Source organism: Pan paniscus, chromosome 18 (assembly GCF_029289425.2).
Source record: "Pan paniscus chromosome 18, NHGRI_mPanPan1-v2.0_pri, whole genome shotgun sequence".
Lineage (NCBI taxonomy): Eukaryota > Metazoa > Chordata > Mammalia > Primates > Hominidae > Pan > Pan paniscus.
The window spans coordinates 10,761,863-10,784,982 of NC_073267.2; the positions used below are offsets into that span (position 1 = coordinate 10,761,863).

The 23,120-nt window shown below is 47.1% G+C and overlaps 1 long non-coding RNA gene across 1 annotated transcript in view; it reads right to left on the reverse strand.

Moving 5' to 3' along the window:
• Positions 1-20,643, reverse strand: part of LOC117976189 (uncharacterized) — a 36,785-nt gene extending 16,142 nt beyond the window's left edge. Inside the window, exons 1-2 of the long non-coding RNA XR_004666766.3 lie at positions 20,007-20,643; positions 17,677-17,849 (exon numbers count right to left, since the gene is read on the reverse strand). This is a non-coding gene — a long non-coding RNA (uncharacterized LOC117976189). The remainder of the gene's footprint in view (positions 1-17,676; positions 17,850-20,006) is intronic.
• Between the last annotated feature and the right edge of the window lie 2,477 nt (positions 20,644-23,120).

Below are 23,120 nucleotides of genomic sequence, written 5' to 3' on the forward strand. Positions count from 1 at the left end.
CAGGAGATCGAGACCATCCTGGCTAACACGGTGAAACCCTGTCTCTACTAAAAATACAACAAAAATTAGCCAGGTGTGGTGGCGGGCACCTGCAGTCCCAGCTACTGGGGAGGCTGAGGCGGGAGAATGGTGTGAACCTGGGAGGCGGAGCTTGTAGTGAGCCGAGATTGCGCCACTGCACTCCAGCCTGGGTGACAGAGCAAGACTCTGTCACAAAAAAAAAAAAAAAAAAAAGAGTTCAGGACCACTGTGGGTCTGGACCAGCAGACCAGGAAGCATGCTCACCCCAAAAGAGATCCAAAAAGAAAACCAAATGAGTTAGGTGAAGCTGTCTTGCTTGAGACTACCTAGTTTGTTCCCATGATAATGGCTTTCTGGAGAAGGATGATTGGATGAAGGATGCTTAAAATTCAGGAGACTCTGGGCAGGAAGACCCTGGGAGAGGTTTATTAGTCAGCTCGGGCTGCCCTGACAAAATACCATAGCCTGGGCAGCTTAAACAACATAAACCTGTTTTCTTGCAGTTCTGGAGGCTGGAAGTCCAAGATCAAGGTGCAGCATGGTTGGTTTCCAGTGAGGGCCTGCTTCCTGGTTTATAGATAACCACCTTCTCACTGGGACCTCACATGGCAGAGAGGGAGTAAGCTTTCACATGTCTGTTCTTACAAGGGCACTAATCTCATCATAGGGGCCCCACACTCATGACCTCATCCAACCCTAATTAACTCCCAAAGGCCCTATCTCCCATCACACTGTGAGTTAGAGCATCAAGATATGAATTAGCAGGGTACACATTCAGTCCATACAGGAGGCATTTGTGATCATTCCAGTGGGAGAAGATTTGAGTCCCAAAGATACATACCACGGTAATCACCAGCACTGCTTACCAATATTTTCAGTTTTCTAGGCTCATGATGGGATACCATTCCCCGGGCCCTGTGCAGTCAAGTGGAGCCATGTGACTAGTTCTGCTCAGTGAGCTGTGAGCAGAGTGATCCGTGTCATTCCTGCCTGCAGCATCTATGTGGCAGTGCAAGACCCTCCAGAGCTCTGCATAGCATGGTCTTTCTCCAGGAGGCACTGATGTTTCTGCTCAACTCCCTTTTCCCTCCTTTCCCTCCTTTCCCCTCAATCTAGGGAAAAGCCTCACTCTTCTCAAACTGTAATTCTAATTCTAAACATTATGGAATTCCGAATCTTTTTAATTCTCCTAAGGACTTAGACTTTGGGACACTAAAGACATGCACTTGCAGACTTTATTCTGTTTTTTTTTTTGTTTTTTTTTTTTTTTGTATAGTCCCATCTCCTCCCTCATGCAATGAGCCCAGCCAAATGCTTAGATTGGGACTAAAGGGAGCATGGAGAAACAAAAGGAAAATAAGGAGAAAGTACATCAATGAATATTTCAAAAAATACTATTGACATCTTCAAATTCATAATTCATTCCTTTGTCATCTTTATTCTGCAATCAACCCCCTGCTGTGAATGTTTCATTTTAGACATCGTATGTTCTAGACCTAGAAGTTCCCATTGTTTCTTTCTTATTGTTCTATTTGAGGCTGAAATTTCTTATCTCTTCATTTATTGTGAGCAGAGTTTCCCTTACATCACTGAACATTGTTAGAATAGCTGCTTTAAAAATTCTTGTCTAGGCAAGGTGTAGTGGCTCATGCCTCTAATTCCAGCATTTTGGGAGGCTGAGGCAGGTGGATCACCTGAGGTCAGGAGTTGGAGACAAGCCTAGCCAATGTGGCAAAACCCCATCTCTACTAAAAACTTAAAAATTAGCTAGGCATGGTGGCAGGTGCCTATAATTCCAGCTACTCAGGAGGCTGAGGGAGGAGAATCGCTTGAACCCAGCAGGTGGAGGTTGCAGTGAGCCAAGATCACATCACTGCACTCCAGCCTGGGCAAAAGAGCGAAACTCTATCTCAAAAAAAAAAACAAAAAAACAAAAAAAAACTTGTCTGCTAATTCCAACGTCTGGGTCACCTTGGAGTCAGCTTCCATTCATTGTCTTTTTGCTCAAGAATGGGCCAAAATTTCCCATTTGTTTGCATTTAGAGTAGATTGTATCCTAGATATTGTGAATATTACATTGTAGAGACTCCGGATTCTGTGCTATTTCTCCCAAGAGTGTTGATTTTTTAATTTGTTTTTGGAGGCAATTAACTTGGTTGGACTCAAACTGCAACTCTACCAGTGGGGCAGCAGCTTAGTTCTCAGACCATCTCTTTTAGCTTTATCTGGGCTGCTTATGGTTTGCCTGGTGCACAGATACTTCAGAGGTCACCCAGAGACTGGGGCAGAATTTATACACAGAGTTAAACCTTGCCATCTCCAGTTCCCTTTCCCATGAGAAGAGATGTCTGCAACTATGTCCTCTGGCTGTTCAGCCAGATGGAGTGCAGGTTTTCTGTTGGAGTTTTAGCCACCACCACCCATCCTTTAGGTAGTTGAGTTTTTTTTATTTTTTTGCTCAGGGATTATATTTGTTATCTGAGGGAAGGTCACCCCAATAGGCACCTACTTGGCCATTATCAGAAGCAAAATTCCACACTTCTCTTTAAAAGGGTGTTTAGCTCTTAGGAAAAGTCAAACCTATGTCATAGTACAGAACAAGACTTTACAGACAAACGTCTCTCCATTCATAGTAGCCTACATCACTGTTTTTCACAGCACCGTGAAAATTCCATCTGGGATATGCAAGAGTCAAAAAACCCATTCGGAAATGACTGGGTTTGCTAGATAATTTGCCAGTTTAAATCATAGCTTTGCTCCCATTTTACTGATAATGAACCCTGTGCTCAGAGAAAATATGTAGATTGGTAAAGTCTCAAGGTTACAAAGGAATGGATCTAGAGTTTGCTCTGAGGTGACTGGGATGTTTAACAGAGGCAGGAACTGTCCATAGAGATCTCCTGGGCCATACTCCTTAACTTTAAAAATCAGATTGTGTCTACCTTCTCTAAACAGCACTACTCAAGCTTTAGCCAGAAATCACACAGCTAGAAGTGACTGGGCAGGTCAAGAACATTGGGGTTGACTGGGCACGGTAGCTGATGTCTATAATCCCAGCACTTTGGGAGGCTGAGGCGGGCAAATCACGAGGTCAGGAGTTCAAGACCAGGCTGGCCAACATGGTGAAACCCCATTTCTACTAAAAATACAAAAATTTGCCAGGCATGTTGGTTCACACCTGTAATCCCAGCTACTCAGGAAGCTGAGGCAGGATAATCTCTTGAACCCGGGAGGAGGAGGTTGCAGTGAGCCAAAATCGTGCCACTGCACTCCAGCCTGGGCAAAAGAGCAAGACTTTGTCTCGAGGAAAAAAAAAAAAAAGAACGCTGGGGTCCTACGATTCATTTCAGGGTCACCCCTCAATGTTACATTTAATGGAGTTCACATGGTTCCAAGTTGATGATCCTGTGTAAACCACAAACTTAGAGACCCCAGTCCCAATCTATCCACTTTAAAGTGTCCCCAATGTGTCTTTTAAAATTATAAATACCAGACTCTTTCTTACTCTGCTGGCGGGGTGATAAATTGCCTTGGTTTTTTTTGGCAATACCTTATTAAAATTGTTTGAACCCTTTCACCAAGGAATTTCACTTCTAGGAACACAGCTTAAGGGAACAATCACAGAAGCACACTGAGATTTATGTACAAAGATGAACATTGTAGCATCATTTGTAATGGTGAAAAATTGCAAAGAATTTAAATGTCCAAAAGTAGGAAATGCTTAAATAAAATATGATACAGCCATACCATAGACTATTAATATGAAGCTGCTAAGAATCATGTTCCTGGAGAAATTTAAGGACGTAGGGAAATGCTGATGTATGTAATGTTGAGCTAAGTAAAATAATGCAGAACGCAGCTCTCTATAAAATATGATCCCATTTATAGATGTGTGAATGTTTGTATATGCATGTACAGGTATGTATCTATCTTGCTTTATATCAGAAAAAATATGCAGCAAAATGTTAACAGTGATTATGTCTGGGGGTCGATATTATACATAATTTTTAAATTTTCTTGTTTTTCCATATCACTTTCTAAAATGAGTATGTAATGGCCTTAAAAGCCCAAAAAGAAATATTTAACCTGTAAATGTCATCAAGAGAAACCAGAGTGTGAAAGGGCAGACACATGGTAATATAAACCATTACATACCGCAGTTTCAATTCTCCAGGAGAACGATGACATTTCAAATCAAATTAACAGCCATGTACCAGTTAACCTCTGCTACATAACAACTACAAAATCTCAGTTGATGAAAGGAAAAGCTCATGTGTCTGTAATTGACTGGAGCTGGCTGATCTAGGCTGAGCTCTCACTGGCATATCTCTGGCTAGGCTGGGACTAGGGTGAGTTGGGCTGGGTGGTGTAGTGTCTTGTTCCACTTGCTTCCCATCCTCTTCTGGGACCAGTGGGCAGGTGCCCATCCAAGTTCTTCTCATGGTGATGAGAGAGGCACAAGACAGCAAGCCCCATCATGCAAGTGCTTTTCAAGCTTTTGATGGCATCAAACCTGCCGCCATCCCATAGGCAAAAGTGAATCTCATGATCAAACCCAAAATTAAGGGGCAATCCTGCCTCTCCAATGGCAGAAGCTGCAAGGGGACAAGTCAAAGATCATGGATACAGAGAAGAATGAAAAACTGAACCATGCACTCAATTTGCCAGTGGTCACTATCCTAGGGGAAAGATGCTTGCATGTAGTGAGTTGGAAATCATGACTTCATAGGCCTCTTATTCAGTTAGAGACAGATTCCTCCAACTCCATCTTCAAAACCACCCACCCAAGACTTTTTTTTTTTTTTTTTTTTTTGAGATGGAGTCTCACTCTGTTGCCCAGGCTGGAGTGCAATGGCACGACCTTGGCTTACTACAACCTCTGCCTCCCAGATTCTCCCTGCTCAGCCTCCCAAGTAGCTGGGATTACAGGCGCCCACCACCATGCCTGGCTAATTTTTGTAATTTTTAGGAGAGACGGGGTTTCACCATGTTGGACAGGCTGGTCTTGTACTCCTGACCTTAGGTGATCCATTCACCTCAGCCTACAAAAGTACTGGGATTACAGGTGTGAGCCATTGCACCCAGCCCAGCCAAGACTTTTTGTTCCATGGATATCAAACCAACTTTCTCACTGACTGGTCATTTGAGTTGTTTATTGTTTGGTTTGTTGGTTGGTTGGTTTTGTCTTTTTCACATCATTCAAACCATTAATTATCTCTGAGATGCCTGCTAATTCGTTCTGTTTCATGTTTCACTGTAGCAGAGTCTCAAAGACACAAAGAAAAATAACAGTGTTCTGGAAGGCAAGTGATTTGCCCAAGGAGCATATAGGTCAATGCCACAATGCGCAGCCACACTGACAGGGCACTGCAAGACTCCAGGGCTGTGCTGTCCAAATGGTAGCCAGTAGGCACAGGCAGCTATTTATATTTAAACTTTAATTAGTTAAAAATAAATGAAATTTTAAAATTCTGTTCCTCAGTCACACTAGCTACATTTCAAGTACTTAATTCCCATGTGTGGCCAGTGGCTATTGTAATGAACAGCACAAACAGAATAGGTCTGTCTTTTCAAAAAGGGCTAGTGGACAGCATGGGTCCACAGAGTGCCACTGACCCAAACTGGATGGTGCTCCCTGGAGCTGTGCAATCCAGCAATCCTGACACAGCGAACCAGATCACTCATGCCCAGGTCTCCTGGAGCTCATGACAACTCTATCTGTGCTGAGTTTTTTGGTCAACAATTCTAAGGGCATTTGCTTTTTTCACTCTTTCAACTTAATAAACGCATACCTGCTATTCGTCTACTTTAACCAGGTCCTGCCAACGCAATCCATCCTGGATATTTTTTCGCAAAGCAATGGGTTTCTTTGATGTTCTAGTTCCTATGCTTTGTAGCCTTTATGATCTGGTCCTGAAGCACCTCTTGGTTCTCATCTCCCAATTCTTGCCTCACACTCTTGGCTGCAGTCATTTGTGGTTCACCACACGTTTATTGTGGTGCTCTATGGCTCTGGACTTTGGGAGGTTTGTTTTTTTAATTGATGAGGTATTGCTCTGTCGCCCAGGCTAGAGAGCAGTGGCATGAACACAGCTCACTGCGCCTCGAACCCTTGGGCTCAAGTGATCCTCCCATCTCAGCCTTCCCAGTAGCTGGGATTATGGGCGTGCACCACCGTAGCCAGCCAACTTTGGGACCTTTGGATATCTGGTCCCTGCAGCCAGAATGCTACTGTCCCACCTGTCACCTGCACTTTTAAAGCTGAGTTCCCACCCTGCCCTCTGAAAGATGCTTTCCCTGACGACACTGACACAGATGCTTCTCCTCCACTCTCGGGCCCCACAGTTCCCCTGGCTTACGTTTATCCTCACCCCTCTGCTACCATCCTCTGGCTTCTCTTCCAGGCTATGGGCTCCCTAAGAGCAGAACACCTTGTCCAATTCAGATCATTAAAGTGGCCCCGGAGCCAGACCCACCCGGGTGTGAACTTCTGTTCCTCCACTTGCTGGCTGTGTACTCATAGACAAAGTGCTTTAACTTTTCTGTACCTCATTTTCCTCATTTGTAAAATGGGGATAATATTATGTGGGCATTTTGGCCAGGTGCAGTGGCTGACGCCTGTAATCCCAGCACTTTAGGAGGCCGAGGAGAGAGGATCGCTTAAGGCCAGGAGTTTGAGACCAGCCTGGGCAACATAGTGAGACCCTGTCTCTACAAAATACTTTAAAATTGCCAGGCATGGTGAGGTGCACTTTTAGTCCCAGATACTCAGGAGGCTGATGTGAGAGGATTGCTTGTGGCCCAGGAATTTAAGGTTGCAGTGAACTGCGCTCACATCACTGCACTCTAGCCTGGATGACAGAGTGAGACCCTGTCTCTAAAAAGAAAAAGAAAATCGGATGTTTTGTGACTATATTAATAAGGGTTCTCCAGAGAAACAGAACCATAGGTTAAATGTAAAAAAGGGGGCCGGGCGAGGTGGCTCATGCCTGTAATCCCAGGACTTTGGAAGCCCGAGGTGGGCAGATCACTTGAGGTCAGGAGTTCGAGACCAGCCTGGCCAACATGGTGAAACCCCATCTCTACTAAAAATACAAAAATTCACCGGGTATGGTGGTGGGCACCAGCTACTCCAGAGGCAGAGGCAGGACAATCGCTTGAATCCGGGAGATGGACGTTGCAGTGAGCCGAGATCGCGCCACTGCACTCCAGCCTGGGCGGCAGAGCGAGACTCCATCTCAAAAAAAAAAAAAAAAGTAAAAAAGGAGATGCACTAGAAGAAATTGGCTCGTGTAATTCAGAGGCTGATAAGTCCCACTCCCGGCCATCCGCAGGCTGGAGGCTCAGGAAAGCCTGTGCTGTAATTCAGTCCAAACTGGACGACCTGAGAACCAGAGGAGCAGAGGGAATGCCAGTCGGAGGCAGGAGAAGATGGGAATGAGAAGGGGCAAATTCCTCCTCCCTCCACCTTTGGTTCTATTTGAGCTCTCAACAGATCGGATGCTGCCCACTCACACTGGGGAAGGCGGATCTTCTTCACTCAGGCTACTGATTCAAATGCTAATCTCTTCCGGAAACACTCGCAGTCAGAAATAATGTTCTACCACATATCTGGACACTCCTGATCCAGTCAAGTCGACATGTAAAACTATCACAGAGGCTGAACCGAGATGACACAGCTAGAAACTTAGAACAGAGCCCGGCACCCTTTAAAGGCCTGCTAAGTGTTAGCTGTTGATCATATTGATCTTTTTTTTTTTTGAGACAGAGTCTTGCTCTGTCACCCAGGCTGGAGTGCAATGGCATGGTCTTGCCTCACTACAACCTCTGCCTCCCAGGTTCAAGCAATCCTCCTGCCTCAGCCTCCCAAGCTGGGACTACAGGCACATACCACCTTGCCTGGATAATTTTTGTATTTTTAGTAGAGACGGGGTTTTGCCATGTTGGCCAGGCTGGTCTCAAACTCCTGACCTCAGGTAATCCGCCTGCCTCGGCCTCCCAATGTGCTGGGATTACAGGCGTGAGCCACCGCGCCCAGCCTCTGTTGATCTTTATATTGCGAGATCTGGCATACAAGAGGTGCTCAGTTATTGCTGCCTGGATTAGTAAAATGATAGGAAACTCGAACTAGTTTTTAAAAAGACCTCATGACTTGTCATGGTGCTGCAGAAGCCCCAGGCACTTTTAAGTGGTCCCTGTTAAAGAAACTGGGAACAAAACTGCTTATTATCACCAAGGAGGAAGTATAGGTCTGTGTCTGGGATGGTTTTCCCTTCAGACAATCGTAGCCAGGGAACGACTCCAGATTCCCTTAAGAGGCTGCCTCCTAGCTTTGAGCATGGTTAAAGACTTCCGCAAAGTACTTCCATCATCAGACCAGTTTGGAGGCAGCTTAAGGTCCTGTCAGAATAATAATCATAAAATGCCTAACCTGGATTGGGTACTTACTATGTGTCATTGATTCTCAAAGGGGGCAATCCCCCCACACATACGCCCTGTGGACGTTTATCACATTTTTGTGTATCACACTGGGGGGAAGGGGGCAGGCTGCTACTGTCATCTAGCAGCCAGAGGCCAAGATTGCTGCTAAACATCCCACACTGGCCAGGACAGCCCCCACAATAAGGCATTATGTCACCCAAAATGTCAATGTCAAGGCTGAGAAATTCTGTTGCATTCCAGGGCATTGAGCATTGTGTTATCTCATTTAATCTCCATGATGATGTTATGAGTGAGGCACTATTATTACCACCATTGCCCTGTTTTCCAAAAGAGGATGCTAAAGCTCAGGTATGCAAACTGCCCAAGGTCATACAGCAAGAAAGTACGAGACAGGCCAGGTGCAGTGGCTCATGACTGTAATCACAGCATCTTGGGAAGCTGAGGAGGGAAGAAAGCTTGAGGTCAGGAGTTTGAGAACAGCCTGAGCAACATGATGAAACCCTATTTTTACAAAAGATACAAAAATTAGCTGAGTGTGGTGGTATACACCAGTAGTTCCGCTACCCAGTAGGCTGAGGTGGGAGGATCACTTGAGCCAGGGAGGTGGAGGCTGCAGTGAGCCATGATGACTCAGGACAACAGAGCGAGGCCCTGTCTCCAAAAAAAAAAAAAAAAGAAGAGTGGCAGAGACTTGATTCACACACAGGTGGCATGCTCTCAATGGCTACCATCTACTGGGACCAACACACCCTTTAAAGCCACGTGGTGTAGCAGTGAGAACCCTGGTTCTGTCATCAATAGACCTGGGGTTGGAACCCTCGCTTGGTTTCTCAGTGGCCATGGGTATTAGTCTGTTTTTATGCTTCTAATAAAGACATACTGAGACTGGGTAATTTATAAAGGAAAGGGGTTTTGATGGACTCACACTTCCACGTGGCTGGGGAGGCCTCACAATCATGGCAGAAGAGGAAGGAAGAACAAAGGGACCTCTTCCATGGCAGTGGGCAGTGGGCAAGAGAGAGTGTGCGGGGAACTCCCATTTATAAAACCGTCAGTTTTATAAACCTCTCATGAGACTTATTCACTACCATGAGAACAGTATGGGGGAAACTGCCCTCATAAGTCAATTATCTCCACCTGGCCTCGCCCTTGACACGTGGGGATTATTACAATTCAAGGTGAGATTTGGGTAGGGACCCAGCCAAACCATAGCACCATGTGATCTTGGGCACAGTGTCCTGAAGCTCTCTAAGCTTCTGTCTCCCTATCTGTAAAATGGGGGGATGACATCCACCTTGTAGGGCTGTTACAGGTAAAATCTGACAATGAACACAATACCCACGACAGATTGTCTGACACTCACTAAATGGTAGCTGCTGCTGTTATTGTTGTCATCATCAACATCACTATTATTATTCCCATTGCCTTGGTGCTGGAGGCCCAGATTCCCTCCCACCTGATCCTAAGGAAACAAGAACTCAGTTTTGTAGCTGGTCCCAGGGAGCCAGCTGGCACTGAGAAACCAGTGAGATGCTGCCTTCCCAATGCCAGATTTCTCCCTTACAGAAGGGAGCCGATGCTTTGGGAAGCTGCAGCAGTTCCCAGGGGAAGACATGTGTTGCTCAGGGCCTCACTGCTAGGAGCCAGAGGCAAGAACATGACCTGGAGCAGGCGGCTGGGCCACACAGGCTGTTTCCTCTCTCCCCGGGGAGCCATTCCCCCTGGTTCCTCCATTGAGAAGCACCAGGGTCCTTCACTGCAGAAACCAGTCATCCACTGGACCCACCCCGGATTCATGCTGCCCTCAGAGACTCTGTTACCCAACACGGGAGGAAAGCCAAAGGAAGAACAGAATTCTTTAAAGAGAAAAATAATTCCTCTCTCCTAACTCTCTAGGACTGCCTATCTTTTGGAAGGTGCCAAGAGAATGCAATGCCAAAGTGGAGAGAACATGCTAGAAAAGTTTCCAAAACATGGGAGCTGCTGCTGATGAGGGCAGGGCTTTCATGAGGCCTCTCAGACCCCCAAGACCAGCATCAATCACTTCATGTCCCTACTAATAACAGTAATAACAATAAGACCCAGCACTTGTAGCCCACTGTGTGTCACACACTGTTATAATTGCATTCCATGCGTCCTCTCCAATCCCTGTCATCAGTGTGCCCATTCAGAGGCCTGCGCATCAAGACATAAAAGACGTTTCATAGGGGATACATAGGAATACGTAAGCACTGGCCACCACCATCATCCGTTATTACTACAACTATCACTATGACTGCCATCCTGCAAGAGAAGTGTTTATCTTCGTAGAACAGTAGGGCAAACACAGGCTCCAAGAGGGGGATTTTCCCAAAATCGCAAAAGAGGTGGGATAGTCCAGTGGCTAAACCAACAGGCTTCAGCGTCAGTGGCCACTGTTCAAATTTTGATGTGACTGTTTAGTAACCACATGCCAACTTGGGGAAGTTCCTTCCCCTTCTGAGCTTTCAGTTTTTTCTCCTGCAAAATGAAGAAGTAGATTCAAATACAGGTTAGGTCAGGCTCAGTGGCTGACACCTGTAATCCCAGCACTTTGGGAGGCTGAGGCAGGAGGATCGCTTGAGCCCAAAAGTTCGAGACCAGCCCGGGAAATACAGCGAGGTCTCGTCTCTACAAAAAATACAAAAATTAGCCAAGCGTGGTGGTGCCTGCCTGTAGTCCCAGCCACCTGGAAGGCTGAGGTGGGAGGATCACCTGAGCCTGGGAGGTCGAGGCTGCAGTGAGCCATGTTCACACCCCTGTGACAGAATGAGACCCTGACTAAGAATAATAATAATAATACAATTTTAAAAAACAGGTTAAAGTAATGATTCAACCTGATTTTTTTTTTTTTTAGTTAAAAACTCAGCTCTAAAGTTCAGGAAGTAGAGGTTAGATGTTCTGTGTTTTCTGAAGATAGAATCCTCCCTGCCCTTAAGAAAAGAGGAAAGAACTGGCCGGGCGCAGTGGCTCATGCCTGGAATCCCAGCACTTTGGGAGGCCGAGGTGGGTGGGTCACCTGAAGTCGGGAGTTTGAGACCAGCCTGACCAACATGGAGAAACCTCATCTCCACTAAAAACACCAAAAATTAGCCGGGCATGATGGCGCATGCCTGTAATCCCAGCTATTCAGGAGGCTGAGGTAGGAGGATCGCTTGAACCCGGGAGGCGGAGATTGTGGTGAGCTGAGATTGCACCATTGCACTCCAGCCTGGGCAACAAGAGCGAAACTCCATTTCAAGAAAAAAAAAAGAGAGAGAGAGAAAGAAAAGAGGAAAGAACTTTCTATTGCTAATAATATGTTAGTTAGCTCTGTTGTTAATGGTCATTGAGGATCCTCTTGATCTGCCATAAAGGCTACTACGAGAGACAAGACATTAGCAAGACTGGGGTGTAGAGGGAGAGAAAACTAGGGTGGAAATGAGAGGCTGGAGAGGAGACAGAGGAAATTCAACACCAGACGCCTTGAGCCGAGTGTAGATCTCAAATGAGACCAATGCCCAGGAAATGCCAGGTGAGAGGTCAAGAGAGCGCAGACAGGAACTCCTGGCATGCCCCGGGTCTCTGCTACACCAAAGGCTCTCCTGGTGAAAACCACTCCTTCTTAATTGAGGGAAGAGGCTCTACCCCACGGTCAAGGTCTGCATTCCCACCATTGTACGGATGCTCCAAGAGCACATAACCTCCCTCAACAACAACACGCCCCCCACCCCAGACAACCATAAGACCCAAGACAACCTCTGAACACCAAGTAGGGCAGTGAGGAAGATGCCCACCCGTATATAGGGGGGTAAAGGGGGTCCTACGCAGGCATCCTGAGCTAGGACAGTGAGAGAAGGAGATGCTACTATTCTATTAGCTATCACTGTTGTCATTATCTCTTTCTTATTTTATTTATTTTATTTTTTGAGACAAGGTCTCATTCTGTCACCCAGGCTGAAATGCAGTGGCACTATCATGGGTCACTGCAGCTTTGACCTCCCAGGCTCAAGTGATCCTCCCACCTCAGCCTCCCATGTAGCTGGGACCACAGATGTCCGCCACCGCACCTGGCTAATTTTGTTTCTTTTTTGTAGAGACAGGGTCTCACTATGTTGCCCAGGCTGGTCTCGAACTCTTGGGCAAGCGAGCCTCCTGCCTCAGCCTCCCAAAGTGCTGGGATTACAGGCATGAGCCAACATGCCCAGCCATCATTATCATTTTCATCATCATCTCAGGCTGGGCTGCAGACTGGTGAGGGATCCTCTGAACTCTGCTCTTAAGTCCCTCCAAAGCTGCTGGCCCTCCAGCAGTGACCACTTTCCCCTGCCCAGCCAGACACCTGGAAGGAAAGCCATTGTTGCTGTTTACCACCCCGCCAACCATGCGGCTGGTCGGCAAAGACTCCACTGACCGGCAGGAAACGAGGAGTGCAGGCGGTAGCCAGGTCCCTGCTTGCTCTGCCTCTGAGGCAAGGGGGTGGTGCTGGGGGAGGACAAGGCTTTTATACACAAAGCAGATGCACCATAAACTCATGCTCCCTGGGCACAGACACTCCGGGGGAAATGCTGCCGATTTTACCCACTCATTCCTCTGAAAATAACTGCACACACTATCTGCCAAGTTTCCGGAACACAACAAGCGCTGAGGAATAGGGAACTGATGGAGAGAAGGAGTTTAGGGTAGTAGGAAGGAAACCACATTGCGCTGCCTGAGAACAGGTCTCTGAAAGGGAAAAAAGTATCTGCAATGGACTTTATCTTGTCCAGTGCTTTTAATAATAGCAATGCTAGTTGCTATCATTTTTAAAGCAGCTACTCTGTCTTGGCTCTGTGCTTCATATACATAAAATTCCATTCAATTCTTCTGGTACTATTAGTGTCTCCATTTTTATGGATGAGTAAAGTGAGGCTCAGATAGGTTCAGTAACTTCCCCCCAAGGTCACACAAGATAAAATAGCAGAATCATGATTCAAAACCAGGCCCCTCTGACATCTGAATTCTTCCACTATACTCAGCTCCCTGCCAAACAATTCGTTCACCTGTACCTCTCAATAATAGATGGATTGGGCCAGGTGCATTGGCTCACACCTCTAATCCCAGCAATTTGGGAGGCCGAAGTGGGCGGATCACCTGAGGTCAGGAGTTCGAGACCAACCTGGCCAACATGGTGAAACCCTGTCTCTACTAAAAATACAAAAATTAGCTGGGTGTGGTGGCACATGCCTGTAGTCCCAGCTACTCAGGAAGCTGAGGCAGGAGAATTGCTTGAACCCAGAAGGTGAAGGTTGCAGTGAGCCGAGATCACACCATTGCACTACAGCCTGAGCGACAAGAGCAAAACACCATCCCAAAAAAAAAAAAAAATGATAATAGACAGATGGATGGATGGAGATGGAAATGGAGAGAGAGAGAGAGAGAGAGAGAGAGAGAGAGGATGAGGTGAAAATATCTATGAAGAATATAAAACATATCTCTACCATTCACTTTTGTAGATGAGGCAGCTGAAGTTCCCAGATATTAAATAAAAATTGCTCTAAGTCACTCAGTTATTTGGAATCAGAATTATCAGCCTCTCTCCTTTTTTTTTTTTTTTTTTAAGACAGGACACCACAGCTGCCTAACACCTTAATTTTAACCCTTTTCAGACTCACTTTGGAGTTTCAGCCTCCAGAACTGTAGGCCAATGAACTTGTGCTGTTTTAAGCCACTAAGTTTGTGCTAATTTGTCACAGCAACAAAAGGAAAATAACGCAATGGGCTTCTTAGCCTAAGATAAAAGTGTACTTCACAAAATAGCAAATAAAAAGATATTTTGGGTCTGTGTTACGTTCATGCAAGAGGAGATGTAGGCCAGCCACAGTGGCTCATGCCCGTAATCTCAGCACTTTGGGAGGCCGAGGCGGGTGGATCACCTGAGGTCAGGAGTTTGAGATCAGCCTGGCCAATATGGTAAAACCCTGTCTCTACTAAAAATACGAAAAATTAGCTGGGCGTGGTGGTGGGTACTTATAGTCCCAGCTACTCGGGAGGCTGAGGTAGGAGAATCACTTGAACCCAGGAGGTGGAGGTTGCAGTGAGGCAAGATTGTGCCACTGCACTCCAGCCTGGGTGACAGAGCGAGACTCTGTCTCAAAAAACAAAAAGAGGAGATGTGAAAAAAGAAGCAATGAGAAAGGAGAGACAGAGAAACAGATATAAATATAAACAGGAACAACAGAAGACAACAGATAGCTCCTGTTATGAGCACTGAATTGTGTACGCTGCCCCACCTCCATTCAAAAGGTATGTGGGATGTGGTGGCTCATGACTATAATCCCAGAACTTAGGGAGGCCAAGGAAGGAGGATCACCGGAGGCCAGGAGTTCAAGAACAGCCTGGGCAACAGAGCAAGACCCTCCCACCTCAGCTTCCTGAGTAGCTGGAACTATAGACACGCATCACCATGCCTGGCTAATTATTTTTAATTTAATCTAATTTTTCTAAAAAAGATATATGGAAGTCCTAACCCCCAATACCTCTGAATGTGACCTTATTTGGAAACTACGGTCATTGCAAATATAATTAGTTAATATGAGGTCTTAGTGGCGTAAGTTGCATCCCTAATCTGATATGATTAGTGTTATTATAAGGGGCAGCCACTTGAAGGAGACACACAGGGAGAACGTCCTGAGGCTGAGACTGGAGTTCTGCAGCTGCAAGCCAAAGAACACCAAAGATTGCTGCAGAAACCACTGGAAGCTAGAAAGAGGCAAGGGAGGATTCAGAGGAGGCGTGGCCCTGCAAACACCTTGATCTTCTGGCCTCCAGAACTGTGAGACCATACATTTCTGTTGTTTTAAGCCTCCAAGCTCATCACACCTTGTTACCATAGCCCTAGGAAACCAATACACCTGCTTTCACAAGGTCCCAGCTACTGCACTTTTGGGGATACTGCTGCTAATCATGTTGCATTTTTGCAGGTCTAGGCATATATTTCAGCCCCTTACCTCCAAAGCAAAGTTTACCATATTTTCCTGTTTCTGAAATTTCCTACCTCAGGTATATACATTTCATATAATCTGACTTCCTTTCTTTTTTTTATTTTATTTTAAGAAACATGGTCTCACCCTGTCACCCAGGCTGCAGTGCAGTGGTGTGATTATTCCCATGTCAGGCTCCCGAGTAGCTGGGACCACAGGTGCATACCACCATATCCAGCTAATTTTTAAATTTTTTGTAGAGACAGGTTCTCACTATATCGCCCAGTCTGGTTTCAAATTCCTGAGCTCAAGCAATCCTCCCGCCTCAGCCTCCCAAAGTGCTGGGATTACCGGCATGAGCCACCATGATAAGCCCCTTCCTTTTTCATAACCACCAAAGGCCATGTTTAAATTATTGGTGCATCTTATCATCAAGAGCATTTTTTTTTTCTTTGAGACAGAGTCTCCCTCTGTCACCCAGGCTGGAGTGCGTTGGCGTGATCTCAGCTTACTGCAACCTCCGCCTCCCGGGTTCAAGCAATTCTTCTGCCTCAGCCACACAAGTAGCTGGGATCACAGGCATGCACAACCATGCCCAGCTAATTTTTGTATTTTCTAGTAGACACAGGGCCATGTTGGCCAGGTTGGTCTCAAACTCCTGGCCTCAAGCAATCCTCCCACTCCAGCCTCCCAAGTAGGTGGGATTATAGATGCATGCCACCATGCCTGGCTATTTTTTTAATTTTTCGTAGAGATGGGGGCCTCGATATGTTGCCCAGGCTGGTTCAAACTCCTGGCCTCAAGTGATTCTCCTGCCTCATCCTCCTAAAGTGTTGGGATTTCAGGCATGAGCCAATGTGCCCAATGTTTGATTTTTTTTTTAAGTGTGTGGCAGGGGAGAGGTAGAAAGATAAAATAGGGATGAATGAGTGGATGGAAGGATGGATAGATAGGTAGATGACAGATAGATATTTGATTGATTGATAGACAGAAACACAGGTAACTCCAATGCCATCAGTCACCAGTTTACAACAAGGACAGAGAAACTTCCAGCTCAAGCCATCTCACACTTTACTTTGAGGACCAAGCACATCCCCAGTAGAGTTACACAGTTGTTTTTTGTTTGTTTGTTTGTTTGTTTTTGAGATAGAGTTTCACTCTGTCGCCCAGGCTGGAGTGCAGTGGCTCAATCTCGGCTCTCTACAACCTCTGCCTCCTGGGTTCAAGCAACTCTCCTGCCTCAGCCTCCCAAGTACCTGGGATTACAGGCACACGCCACCACACCCAGCTAATTTTTGTATTTTTAGTAGAGATGGGGTTTCACCATGTAGGCCAGGCTGGTCTCGAGCTCCTGACCTCAGGTGACCCTCCCACCTCAGACTCCCAAAGTGCTGGGATTACAGGCCTGAGCCACCGCACCCGGCTGAGTTACACAATCTTGCAGGAGAAAAATGTGATTACTTACCAGGCATAAGAGCTGCTAGGGAGTGGCTCTGTGGTTAAGTCACTCTGTGGTCTTATTTCCATTTGTCTCTGTTACATGTCTAAAGAAAGTAAGGTCGACCAGCCGCGGTGGCTCACGCCTGTAATCCCAGCACTTTGGGAGGCCAAGGCAGGTGGATCACCTGAGGTCAGGGGTTCGAGACCAGCTGGCCAACAGAGTGAAACCCCATCTTTACTAAAAATACAAAGATTAGCTGGGTGTGGTAGCACATGCCTGTAATCCCAGCTACTCGAGAGGCTGAGATGGGAGAATCGATCGAGCCCAGGAGGTGGAGGCTGTAGTGAGCCAAGATCACGCCATTGCACTCCAGCCTGGGTGACAGAGGGAGACTCCAACTCAGAAAAAGGAAGTAGGGTCAACGAGATGCCCAGAAAAGAGTGAGGATGGAGGCGCACTCCCTGAAGATTCCCAATGGGGAGGAGGGGGAGACGGGGATTATATACACCCCACCCTTCTGCATAGCACTTGTCCCAACTGTAATTCAGTAACAATTGGTATCATCATCCAAGGATTATCTCCCTCCACGGACCATAGATTCCATGCCAGCTGCCCCCTGCATGTCCTGCCCACTGCAGCATCTCCAACAATGAGCTGGGGTGCTCATTACTTGTTTGTTGAATGAATAAATGACTGTAGGTAATAACTGCACTGTCTGAACCAGGATCCCAACAAATGAGGCTGTGACACATGAGATGCCCAGAGGACAGCTGAAATCAAAGCTGCCTTCAAATATCTGGGCTACATCATCACCTTCTGTGGGGTCAGCTTTTCTTCTGTCGGCTTAGCTTCATCATCTCGTGTCTCAATGCTAAGGGGTCCGCTTTGTCTCTCTCGGTCCCAGCCGTCTGCAACCCAGGAAGGAATGTGGAAAATGGGGCTTGAGAAAGCAAGTCAGGGCGCTCCGGGCCATGTGGAATCAGGGTCTGAAAGAACACCAGAGCCACTCAGACAAATGTGTAGACCTGTTTGGCATCTTTATTTTCCTTCTAAGTACCAATTACTCATCCTGGGCCCAAATGGTGGCAGGTTTCCTTCCCCAAGGGGATAGATTGCAGAAACCAGAAGAGAGAGGTGGGTAGGGAGAAGCTGAGAAAGGCAGGAGGGGAAGCCTGCACAGCACCTTCGCTGCAAACTAGGCGAGGGGGAGCATTGGAGAGCTGCTACCTCCAGGGCAGCTGCAGCCTCCTGCAAGGTTATCTGTGGCGGGCACAGGCTCAAAAGCAACGGGCAATAAAAGTGAGTCATTGTCACCCAGCATGAGCCAACTCAGCCACTCGGGGCTCGGTGAAACATGTCCCCAGATGCAAAGTTACTCAAATTCTGGAATGAGTTTTGCCTGAATAAAGGACATTAAAATGTCCGTGCCCATAAAGACCGGCTGCTGTGCAGTGCCAGCATGGCTGATGGAGCCAGGGTGATCAGCTGACAAGCACCACCTGAAACGAGCTTCGGGCTGGAGACAGACAGTGCCATACCCTCTAGAGACAGCTGTCCTCAGGCTCCTAACCCAGCTCGGTGGCTGCCTGGCTGTGTGCCCTTGGGCAGGGACATCACCTCTCTGGATCTTCACTCCTCTAAATGATCTCTAAGGGCCCTCATACACGGAAATTCCATGTAAAAGCAACAAAGAGCCTGTGTGTTACTCTTCCCAGGGTTGGTGTTTGCATTTTAACAAAAAGTGTCTGCACTCTCCAGCAGCCTACTGATGAAGTGTACAGGTTCCTGAATCCAATTGTTCAGGTTCAAATCCTGGTCCCATCATTTATTAGCTCTGTGACTTCAGGCAGGTTGCTTAACCTCTCTGAGCCTCTGTTTCTTCACGCCAAGGATAACATAACCAACAGAAAGGCAGGGAGTCTTATTCCAAATCCACAGGTATCCACCTTTTGACTGGGTTCCCCAGTGATTCCAGGCATCTTTTGGCTAAGGTTTCTGGAACCTTCTGTTTGGAGCAGAAATTGGAGCATCATACTGGCTACTGCCACTTGCTGCACGGATAAGTTTGCAAAGGCCCCCAGCCATCATGCTTGCTCTCTCTCATTACACTACATTTTCTCCTTTGTAACATCTATTATGATCCAGAATTACCTAGTAAATTTATTTACTCATTTATTATCCATATCTCTCCCCTGGATTTAAGCTCCATGAAATCACAGACTCCATCCAGCTCCTGACTATCGATTCCCATAGCATAGCATCAGGCACACAGCAGGTGCTCAATACACCTGTGGCTGAACGAACAAATGAACGGATGAACGAATGAATTGCCCTTATCTAGATGCTTCTCACCTCAGCCTTCCCAAAGTTTCTCCGTATCCCTGCTTTGCAAAAAAGGAAACTGAACCCTCTGGGGTGGAAATGACCCAAAGTCGAAGGGCAGTGGCTGGTACACAGGTCTGACTAACTCAAAACCCCACGTGTCACCCCCTCCCAGGAAGGTGTAGACAGAAGCACCAAAAAGGGGTTAGGGGCAGGAGCTTTGGGTCTGACCAGCCCAAGTTCCATTCTAGCACTCCTTGGGCAAGTCACTTAACCTGAGGCTCGGTGTCCTCATCCACAACATGACGATGATACCACTAACATGTTCTTCATCAGAGTGAGAGTCTCAGGACGATTAAGCCTACTTTGCACAGCGCTGGGCACAGAGCAGGCCCTCAATAAATGGCAGCTGTTGTTCATTACTACTTCTACTGCAAGCTTTTCTTTTTTTTTCTTTTTTTTTAATTTTTAGTAGAGACAAGGTCTCACAATGTTGCCCAGGCTGGCCTCGAACTCCAGAGCTCAAGCGATCCTCCCACGTGCGCCTCCCAAAGCACTGGGATCACAGGCGTGCACCACCATGCCAGGCCTACTATGTCCTTTCCAAAAACCACACGGGGCTGGCCTCTTTGCCCAGCTCACCATTTTCTCTCTCATTTCACTCCCTCCTTCTCTCTGCCACCTCCAAAGAGAAGCATCCCAGCACCCAAGCAAACCCCTTCCGCTCTGTTTCACTCCCCCCAGGCGGAGCCCACGCATGGGGTCTTGTGCTGTCCGCACTCCCCGGGCCTCAGTCCTCCCCAGCCGCCCCCTCCACCCACCTGCATGCCTGTGGCACGAGTGGGCACACGTGTTCCCGTCGCATGTGGAGCCCGCACCTGTGGGAGGAGAGCCAGCCCGGGCTGCCGCCGCGGCGGCTGAATCAGGACAGCAAATCTCGCCACCCCCTCACTCCTTAATCCGTTGCAATCTGGCTTCCTCCCTACGCTGCCCGAAGCTGCCCTAGCCGGGGTCGCGGATGATTCCCACGCACCAAGTCCAGCATCTTCTCTACGGTCTGGTCCGGGTGTGTCGCTTGGGAACGTCTGATTTTGATGACCACCACCCCACCAGCACTCCCTCCGCTAACTCCCTCCTCCTCGGACCCTGCCTGCTCCCCTCGGTGCCTTCCCTGCTCCATTGTGTGCCCTTCCTGTTCAGATTCTCTCACTCCCACACCCTTCCGCCCAGTGAGCATTTATGGAGCTCTTGCCCTGTGCAGAACGTTGCTGGCCTTGAAGGGGAGCAGGCGGACCCTGAAGGAAGCGGTGAGCTCCTACAGTGGGGGCTCAGACTGCAGCTTCGGTGGCCTGCAATCCGTTCCCAGCTCCTGGCCAGGTGCAGTGGCTCAGCCTATAATCTCAGCACTTTAGGAAGTTGAGGCAGGATTGCTTGAGCCCAGGAGTTCGACACCAACCTTTAAATTTTTTGCCTTTAAATTTCATTAAATTAAATTTCATTTAAATACAAAAAATCCTGGGCTTAAGCAATCCAGGAGGCCAATTGGCCCTGCTAATTTCATTTAAATTTTTCGTTGAGATGGGTCTTGCTGCGAGACCCTAACCCTGACCCTAACCTAACCCTAACCCTAACTATCGCTGGGAGACCCCATCTCTACAAAAAATTTAAATGAAATTAGCCGGGCATGGTGACAGCTGTGGTCCTAACTACTTGGGAGGCTGAGGCAGGAGGATCACTTGAGCCCAGGAGTTTGATACGAGCCTGGGAACATAGCGAGACCCCTGTGTCTATGAAAAAATGTAAATGAAATTAGCACGGCATGGTGGCCTCGCCTGTAGTCCTGGCTTCTCAGGAGGCTGAGGTGGAAGGATGGTTTGAGCCCAGGAATTCAAGGCTGCAGTGAGCTATGGTCCCACCACTGCACTTCAGCCTGGGTGACAGAGTGAGATCCTGTCTCTAAAAATGAATTTTTTTTTTTTTTTTAAATCCTGGTTCTGCTGCCTTGTTAGCTGTGTGTCTTTGGGCAGATAGCTTACCCTCGCTGGGTCTCAGTTACCCCTTGGAAAACGAGGATCACTGTGGGATTTGCGTGAATGCCTGTGAAGTGTTTAGCACTGTGGTTTGCATGACTGCCTCACCCTACTCTATTTTCTGCACAGCAGCCAGAATGATCTTGAAACATAAATTAGATCTCGGCAGCTGCTCGCCTAAAACCTCTTCAAAGGTTTCTCGTTGCCCTTAGCATAAAATCCAGGCTCTGCACGATGTTTACAAATCCCTGGCGATGCTCTGATCTCATGTTGGGTTACGCTTCCCTTGGTTCAGAAATCCCAGCCACCCTGGCTTTCTTTAATATTAAATTTCATTTTAAATAATTAAAATATAAAGAGTAAATTATTTAATGTACTAAATTAAATAATTTCCTTTAAAATTTAATGTCTAATACCTAAATTAAATAATTTCCTTTAAAATTTAATGTCTAATACCTAAATTAAATAATTTCCTTTAAAATTTAATGTCTAATACCTAAATTAAATAATTTCATTTAAAATTTAATATCAAATACATCAAGCTTGTTTCCACATCAGGACTAGTGCGGTGCCACCCCCTCCACTTGGAATGCAGAGCGCTGCCTTCTGTCCATCAACCACGTGCCTCAGGTTTTCTCTCCTTCCCATCCTTCAGGTCTCAGCTTCAATGCCACCTCCTCAGGCCTTCCCTTACCACAAGGGAGGAGATACTGTCAATGTCCCACTCAGATCCTTGTCACCAGGCCAGTGGACCCACCCCCAACTGCTGTAGGTATCAGCTGCTTAGGGCTCATACCTGAAACCTTCTCTAAAGGATTATCTACCTGGCTTCTCTGACTTCCCTTTCACTGAGAGCAGCCCCTCAATAAATCACTGGCACAACAGTTGCCATCTCAGACTGCCTCTAGGGAACGGAACTTAAGATACATGTTTTTTCTTTATCTTGGTTTCTTTCAGAGCAATTATTATTATTATAATTATTGTTTTAAGACAGGGTCTTGCCAGGTGTGGTGGCTCACTCCTGTAATCCCAGCTCACTCCTGTAATCCCAGCACTTTGGGAGGTCAAAGTGGGAGGATCACTTGAAGTCAGGAGTTTGAGACCAGACTGGCCAACATGGTGAAATCCCATCTCTACTAAAAATACAAAAATTAGCCAGGCATGATGGCAGGTGCCTGTGATCCCAGCTACTTGGAAGGCTAGGGCAGGAGAATCTCTCAAACCCAGGAGGCAGAGGTTGCAGTGAGCCAAGATCGTGCCACTGCACTGCAGCCTAGGTGACAGACTGAGACTCTGTCTCAAAAAAGAAATAGGATCTCGCTTTGTCACCCAGGCTCCAGTGCAGTGGCACAATCATGGCTCACTGCAGCCTCGAACCCCTGGGCTCAAGGGATTTTCCCACCTCGGGAGACTCATGACTACAGGTGCATGACACCACACCTGGCTAACATTTTATTTTATTTATTTATTTTTGACAGAGTCTCGCTTACCCAGGCTGGAGTGCAGTGGCACAATCTCGGCTCACTGCAACCTCTGCCTCCTGGATTCAAGCAATCCTCCCACCTTAGCCTGCAGACACAGACTACCATGCCTGGCTTTTTTTTTTTTTTTTTTTTTGAGACGGAGTCTCGCTCTGTCACCCAGGCTAGAGTACAGCGATGCAATCTCAGCTCACTGCAACCTCCGCCTCCCGGGTTCAAGCAATTCTCCTGCCTCAGCCTCCCAAGTAGCTGGGATTACAGGCGCACGCCGCCAAGCCCGGCTAATTTTTTATATTTTAGTAGAGGTGGGGTTTCACCGTGTTGCCCAGCTTGGTCTTGAACTCCTGAGCTCAGGCAATCCGCCTGCCTCAGCCTCCCAAAGTGCTGGGATTACAGGCGTGAGCCACCACGCCCGGCCAATATT